This window comes from Pan paniscus, chromosome 5 (assembly GCF_029289425.2).
Source record: "Pan paniscus chromosome 5, NHGRI_mPanPan1-v2.0_pri, whole genome shotgun sequence".
NCBI classification, from domain to species: Eukaryota; Metazoa; Chordata; class Mammalia; order Primates; family Hominidae; genus Pan; species Pan paniscus.
The window spans coordinates 108,070,012-108,078,073 of record NC_073254.2 but is presented as its reverse complement, the minus strand read 5'-3'; the positions used below and the strand labels follow the sequence as shown (position 1 = coordinate 108,078,073).

The following is an 8,062-nucleotide window of genomic DNA, read 5'->3' as shown; positions in this document are numbered from 1 at the left end:
TTTTGCACTGATAGTGCTAAAGCAATGGTGAATAAAACCACTGGCCCCTTAATACGCATCAAGGCAGTGGCACCAAACTTTGCTTATAGTCATTGTATTCTTCAATATCATACACTCGTAGCAAAAAAAAAAAAAAAAAAGGAAAAAAAGCACCAATTTAACTAAGAGTGTCTTTGATGAAGCAGTTATTGATTTTATTAAATTTCAACCCTTGAATACACGTGTTTTAAATATTTTGTGTGATGAAATGTAGTGCACACATGAAGTACTGCTTCATACCAAAGTACAACGGTTGTCTCAAGGAAAACCACCTGTGTGGCTGAGTTGCAGCTGACCTAGCCACCTTTGTCACAAAGCACCAACCAGTTTTCTGTTAAGACTTTCAGACTTACTAACTTTGATTTGAGGAAGTTTAACTTGCAGACAAACTATGATTATTGAGACTTTGGTATGACATTTTCTTGAAAATGAACTAAGTGGACCTCTCAACTGAAGGGAAAAAAAGAACCTGTGTTTTTCAGTATTTGTCCTAAATAATAAAGTGGGAGCTTTCAGGTAAAAATTAGAATTTTGGAAACTTGTATCTGCCACCATGAGATTAACAAGATTTCCAAAGTTTAAATACTTTCCTTACATGGCTGGTGGTGATATTAAAAAATATGATTTTTTGCCAAAATTTGGAAGCTCTGCATGGCCCAGCAAAACAATGTTTTCCAAATAATCAATGCATCCTTTTACAAAATGAGGCATGGGTAAAGAAATTCATTCAAAGTGCAAGGTAGACCAATAGATTTTAAAGTAAAAGTTCATTGATTTCGTTTCATAATCTATATTATTGAGCTTTGTTGCAGAACCAAAGAAGAATATCTACAGTTTTGTAAGATGATGAAAATATACTTCTTTTCCAAGTACCTATCTGTGTGAGGCCAAATAGAATGGTTCTGAGTTTCCTCCCCCTACCTCTAAAAAATATTGATAACTGCTAGCCTAGACCAACGTCTCCCAAGGCACAGTATACACACTGCTGGTCATGCATAAGATGGTTCTAATAAAAGCACACATAAACTTTTAAAAGTTTTTATAATTGCAAATTTACTTTAATTGATTTTGGCAAATTATACTGGTTTTCCATGTTATAGTTTTACAAAGCTTTCTTTTTTCATACATTTACTTATATTAAAAAGTGAATTTAATGGAAACATGCAGATATGGTAAAAATGGTGGCAGTTGTATGTGAATCACTGACGTATGGGAAGCTCTGGTCCCAGGATACATTTTCAAAAGCATGTATTGCACTGGGTTATTTTTTTCTAACTTGGGCCTTCTCACCCAACATTTTTACATATTAACGATTATCATGAATGTGAAAAAACATTTTAAATGGTCCATTTTCAAGGCATGATAAATCTAAGTACTGGTGGCCAGCCTGTGGATGTAACAAACCGCACATCTCATGCACCTAGAAGGTCACGATAAGTGAACAGAATGTAGAGGAGGGGTCAGCCCATAAAAGGGAAGAAAGTTTCATTATCGGGAAATCGAAACTTAAGCAGGGAGGGGGGTGGGGTATAACCTTATAAGGGGGATCATGAAACTTAGGCGACATCCGGGAAGATTGTAACCCCACAGTACTCAACCAATGAGGAACTAAGGGAGGGACTTGCATGCTAGGAGATAAATTACCTTCTGTAACTGCCCGGGATGTGCCTACCTACCAAACACCCTATCTTGCAAGACCACCATTAAAAGTCTTGCTTTCACTGTTCTTCGTGTCTCTGAGTCCATTCTTTGGGTTTGGACAGGTGAATGTGTGTTTCTCACAATGAAGAAACAGAATTTACTTACAGTACAAATTATTCTCCATCTCATTCAGACCACAAAGTTCTATTTGAGGCCCGGATAATTAGTTTGATTTAGCTATCTGCAGTAACATTTGAAGTCTCCAATTCGTTCTGGATTTTGTAGACATAGCTCTCATTACACAGCTGGTAACATTACTTGATGAAATAGAAAATATTACTTATCAGTTATTTTACTTTAATCTCATCTTCTGTCTACAAGCTATGTGAAGCCCTAGGCTTCCTTTAAATTAGAAAACCCCCCAAATTCATGCTGTATGGACAATGACTGATACCTCCATTCACTTTCTAACTCCATGGAAAGTGGTTCAGGAGCCAGTCTTGAGAAACAGGGTAGTTCAGGGAACAGAGTGCTGAAGGCAGCATCTGGAGATTTGGGTTCTTCCCATGACACTGACCCAATTTTGCATTGAGGCTTTGGGCAAAACTCAATCTCTCCGGACCTGGCTTTCCGTATCTGCAAAACAAGGAGTTGAACTAAATAATTTTTCAGTTCAAACATCCTGACTCAGAAGAGGGCTAGAAAGAGCTTGTCAGGGAGCCATTTCTCTAGGGGACTGCAGAGGAAAGGGAGCATTCAGCCCCTCAAGAGGCACCACTCAGGACACTGAATGCCAGGCTCTGCCTTTGCGGATATGGACTCCATTTCCATTTGAACGGTGTTATTTTATCTTAATCTGTTACTCTGCAGTGGCACTGAAACTTAATATAATTAAAAGAAGGGGGTGGACATATTGAATGGGTGGCAAGGCGTGGCTGCCTGAGCCCCAGGAACTGTGAATTCTAATCTTGGCTCTGCTGCTGTCTCAGGACACATCATGTACCATTTCTAAAACCTAGACAGCTTCTGGACAACATCGTTAGCCTATCTCACAGGACTGTTGTGGGAAATAATTTGCAAAAATAGCAGTGTAAAACAGTTTGCAAAATTAAGTGCTAAACTGAAACTTGGGCAACATGCTGAGTATTCCTATTCTGTCCAGCTAACTAATAAATATAAATTTGCTATTAGTTGAAAAGTCCTTAAGAATATAACTACTTAATCAATACAACACCAGCAGCCTGACAAATTAGCATGAAGCCACAAGCCTGAGACCTGCAAGAAATTAAATTGGTGCTTAACAGAAATTGGACTGTGAGCAAGATAATTTATGGAAATTTAAATTTCAACCCACAAAACCTGAACCACATTATACACTTTTAGGTCTAGGTGCACGTAATGGCTAGGTCCACATTGCTGTTACACATATTACAAGCAAATGTGAAAAGACAAACAAAAATGTTTTGGGGAACCCAGAAAATTTTTAAATCTATCTGCAAAATTGACACGCAAAATATGCTTTTATAATGAATTTTAAAAGATACTTTACAAATTTTTTAAAGTGGCTATTATTGCTCTAAGTAAATTTGTCTTTTAAAATTGTTTCATTTAAACTAGGGAATTTAAGAATTAAGAACTGGAGAGAAAGAGAAAGAAAGAAGTTTATTTTGATGCTCATTTCTCTTTCCTCTAAGTCCTATACAAGCAATTGAACAAGAGACTTGCAAAACTGAGGTTGACAAAGGTGTGTGTGTGTGTGTACATGTATGTACACACACAGAAGTCAGGAAAACAGCTGGAATGGTTGAGTTGTGCTAGACCTCTCCTGAGCATTGTGGTTGGTCATTCCTCTGATGGGTCTGTTTTTCTGTTTACCTTTTCTTGGTCATAAAAGCTAGCCATATCTTTAGGGCAGCCTCCTTAAAGGAAGTGCTTCGATTCTGGCATAATGAAAGGTCTGAATAAATGAATGCTAAGAGTTTTTGTCACCTCTGTGTTCCTGGGGACTCCCCGTCTGCCAGCCTAACACGTCTTGCAAACTTACCAACAGTCTGTCCCCCGAGGGCCAGCAGAAGGTTTCCTTGATTGCCCTGTGTTCTTTTGCTGGATGCAAAGGTTTAATCATGGTCAGATTCCCTTGCCTCATTTCCATGGAGTTAAACTAAATGACAATCTGGCACTCCATCTTGTCTCGCAGTCAGCAGGAAATGGCAGCTCCACGGAGACTGATCTGAAGGGAAAATAAACTTTTTTTGCTAGAAGCAGCCAACCCAGACATTTCTTATTCCACAGGTAGTCGATAAAGTATTAATGACTGCAGAGATTTGAAAGGTCCCAGACAAAGAGGCTATTCTAGGCTTTCCCTTTCTGGTTTGCCCTTTAGATCACTTTGTATCTATAGGCAAATGTAACTCAAGAAACAAACTCCAGAATGAGTTATCCCAAATGACACAAAGAGAGTAGACTTCCTGTTTCCCATTATTTCACTGTAGGGAGCTGAAAAACAGCAATTCCTTGCAACTTGCAAGGCTATGACAAAAGAAAAGAAAACTCATGGCAAGAGGAGAATGAGAAAGAGAGAAAGGAGAATTAAACTTCCCTGATTATCAAGTGGAAATAAGTCAAACAATGATACACATGCCAGGTATACTCACAAAGCTCTCTGTGGAAATCTTCATTCCTTTATGGCTGTTAAGCAGGATCATTTTAACAGCTGTTTCTTTGACATTACTTATTGGCATCTAAAAATATGCCAGAAGCTGTAATGCAGGCCAGAGATGAAACTTCCATTTTTTCCAAGTGTTTTTTTTCCCTTCTCTTTTGAAACCTAGTAACCAACAGATGACACATTAATTCCTTGAGCAATGAAATTAAACAAAGTAGGATTAATGTCCACTTCACTAAAATGAATCAAATGAAATAAATATGTGATTGAAACTTGTCAGAATTAGAGAAAATAACCTGCTTATATGCAATTTTTGAAATGAGCACCTCAGGCACATTTAGTGAATTTTGCTGGAAGAATGTGAAAAACGAATAGTTCTCCATGGAATTTCTGTTAGATGGTCTCTAAAACAGCACCCTATCAAACCGTCCCTCTCCCATTAAAAAAAAAAAAGTCAAAGCCAAAGGAAGAATTCCGAAAAGTTAGGAAATTGAATGTTTATTTTTGCTATTGTTTTCATACTAAATAGGAACATGAAAGAAATCTTTTACTCCGCAGCTGCATCTAATTTAAAATGAAGCTCCCCAAAGAGGAGTGAAGAGGATGTGATGAGGAGCAGTTAAACATGGATGCTAATATTTTGTGAGGCATCTGGTACTGTTCCACCACCTAGAATTCTAAGAATCAAATTAGTAGATTCAATTCTGCCAAAGTTATCAAATTATTTGTCCAAAGGATTGTGCAAAGCAGGCCCCTCCCTACCAACATCTGCTCTACCCATCCAGTGAGGACCAAAGACGACCATCTATTTGATTTGTGGAGACGGTACGTTTCACCCGTTGCTGGTCTGGCTGAACACTGCACCTTTCATCATCAAAGTCCTCAGTTATTGCATGAATCTGCAGAGAACAGTAATAAACTACTTCATCTTTAGGTCTATATAGAGATAATTCAAATATTTGATTTGAATTGTAAGATACTTACATATTTCACAAATATGTTAAAAATGTTTTAGCACCTGTGTCACCATTTTAAGTGAACACCCAAGAACCTCACCAGCAAATAAATGAATGTAGTACTTTTTTGGGGTGTCGAGAGAACACAAAAGGAAAAGTAGTAAGGGTTTTCTTACTACTTGTTACATTCAGAGCCTTTTAATTTGTTTGAGAAATATTATTTAATACTAGAAAACGTGGTAATCCTATCAAGTCTGACTGTCCATCCTTGATGCATGTTGGAATGAGATGACAGACAATGGGCAAAATCTGTTAGGCTAAAAAGCTGAAATGAAAAGTTGCCAGGGATTTTACTTGCCAATGTCTCGCAAGAGGTAAAGAATGAATGACTATTTATCAGTCTGGGATATGTGCAATTTGGCTTTTGCACATAGGAATTTCTCTTCCCTCCTACCAAAATGAAAACTGGAGTTTGAGGGTGCATTAACCATACTGGATTCAAAGACAACTGACTGGAACCTGACCAGCGAGGATGTGGCTGTGTAGCTCAAATTTATGACGGTGCATCTGCTGTGAGTGGTGTCTTGAATGGAGGCCAGGCCCTCTTCCGTCAGCCGCATCCATATGCTACGCATGTGTTCACTGTACGCACACTTTTTAAATTTAGCTCTTGTGGGTACATGTTCTACACTTTCCCCCTGTACATGATTTTTTAAAAATATGCTTTAGAAAATATACACAATCTTTTCAAAGTCTTTGCTGACTCACTGGGGGTTCTTTTGAATGTTTTCCTTTTGAAAGCCTTCAATTTAGGTAGTCAAAAGTGTGTGACAAAAGCCACCCTTAGTCTACTAAGATTAAAATCTACTGCTTATTTTAAAATAGCTGTTTTGTGATGGCCTGTCAAAAAACTTCTTTTTTTCTATCCAGAAGCAGACTACAGCTCTTTTTGATAGACTACAACATGGTGAGAAAAGATAGGAAAACAATCATCCTGACCAGTTTGGGCCAGTTTATGTGTTAGTCTTCCAAACATCTTGCATTTTACAGTTTAGTGACAGGACAACACAGGTTTCAGTACTACAACTGTCAGTATGACTGCCTCCGAAGTGTCTCCCTTAGGAAGATGGAGATTCAGACATTTCCGATGTAAAAATTCAAACAACTATGTTGTCCATTAGATTAATTTCCATAGCTCCTTTTTCTAATGTCTGAGTTGTGAATCAAAGTTATTACCTGGGTCAGGCACTCCTGGAACAAGATTGTGAAATTGGTTGGCTGCAACTTTCCTGGAGGCTTGTGTTTTCATCTGACTTTTCGTGATTATATTTTATCATCTTCTTTGCACCTTAGAAAACAAAAAGGCATTATTATTGTGGGTGTTTATAAATATGTTCCTATTTAGCACTTTTTTTTTTTAAGATGGAGCCTCCCTCTGTCGCCCAGGCTGGAGTGCAGTGGCGCAATCTTGACTCACTGCAACCTTCACCTCCCGGGTTCATGCGATTCTCCTGCCACAGCCTCCTGAGTAGCTGGGATTACAAGTGCCTGCCACCGCTCCTGTCTAATTTTTATTTTTTAATTTTATTATTATTATTTTTAGTAGAGACAGGGTTCCACTATATTGGCCAGGATGGTCTCGAATTCCTGTCCTCAAGTGATCTGCCCACCTCGGCCTCACAAAGTGCTGGGATTACAGGTGTGAGCCACCGCGCCCAGCCCCTATTTAGCATTTAAATGCATACTTTCAAAATGTTCAATTTGTACTTCCCTTGATCCTAAAATCACGGTTCTATTTTTCTTTTTCTATAGACAGATAAGATAGACAACTACGCTTTCATTTTATTATAATTCCTGGAAGGCCAGGACAATGCTTTTTTTCATTTTGATTTTTTTCTTTCTTCTCTTTTATCTTACTCTCTTCATGACATCTACAGTCTTATGCACCCAGAAAGCATTCTTTTTTTTTTTTTTTTTGTGAGACAGAGTCTCATTCTGTCCACCAGGCTGGAGTACAGTGGTGTGATCTCAGCTCACTGCAACCTCTGCCCGCTGGGTTGAAGCGATTCTCCTGCTTCAGCCTCCCAAGTAGCTGAGATTATAGGCATCTGCCACCACACCCAGCTAATTTTTGTATTTTTAGTGGAGACAGGGTTTCACCATCTTGGTCAGGCTGGTCTTGAACTCCTGACCTGGTGATCCATCCGCCTCGGCCTCCCAAAGTGCCGGGATTTCAGGCATGACACACAGTGCCTGGCTAGAAACCATTCTTAATTGGCTGTGTTTCCCTCTTCTCTTATTACCAAGCCTAAGATTTGGGAAACAATAGCTTCCGAAGTAGTTTTCATCTAATCTCTTAAATCATTAGAAAAATGCACCCAATAATACAATGTGAAATACAGGATTTACATTTTTAATATATATTTGGATACTTATCTCCTCTGAAACACCCTTTAAAAGACAAACTACATCAAACTTTTCGAAGTAATTCTTAGCATTATTGGAAATGTTCACACCTTTGGAATGGTTGACAGGAAAATAATTGGATGACAGTCACATAATTGATTAATTCAGTAAATTCAGCCGGTAAAATAAACCAATTTGGGATATCATATGAAATGAAACATCTAAATATTTCACATTCAGCCAATTAGCTTACCATCAAATAGCCAGCCGTGAATTAAAGGAGAAAATAAATTATCCCTGAGAAATGGCTTTGTACGGTGTATTTCCACCTGTCTTCCTTGAGGAAGGGTAACCC

The 8,062-nt window shown here is 38.3% G+C and overlaps 1 long non-coding RNA gene across 2 annotated transcripts; it reads right to left on the bottom strand.

The window, feature by feature from the left end:
• Positions 1 to 1,107: 1,107 nt before the first annotated feature.
• Positions 1,108 to 7,647, bottom strand: LOC117980638 (uncharacterized). Of its 2 annotated transcripts, XR_008625710.2 has the most exons (5): positions 6,538 to 7,647; positions 4,335 to 4,507; positions 3,725 to 3,910; positions 2,135 to 2,316; positions 1,114 to 1,997 (listed from the first exon to the last, which is right to left on the bottom strand). It is a non-coding gene; the product is annotated as an uncharacterized LOC117980638 (long non-coding RNA). The 2 variants fall into 2 exon arrangements; XR_004672058.3 differs by having other exon boundaries at positions 1,108 to 2,316.
• Between the last annotated feature and the right edge of the window lie 415 nt (positions 7,648 to 8,062).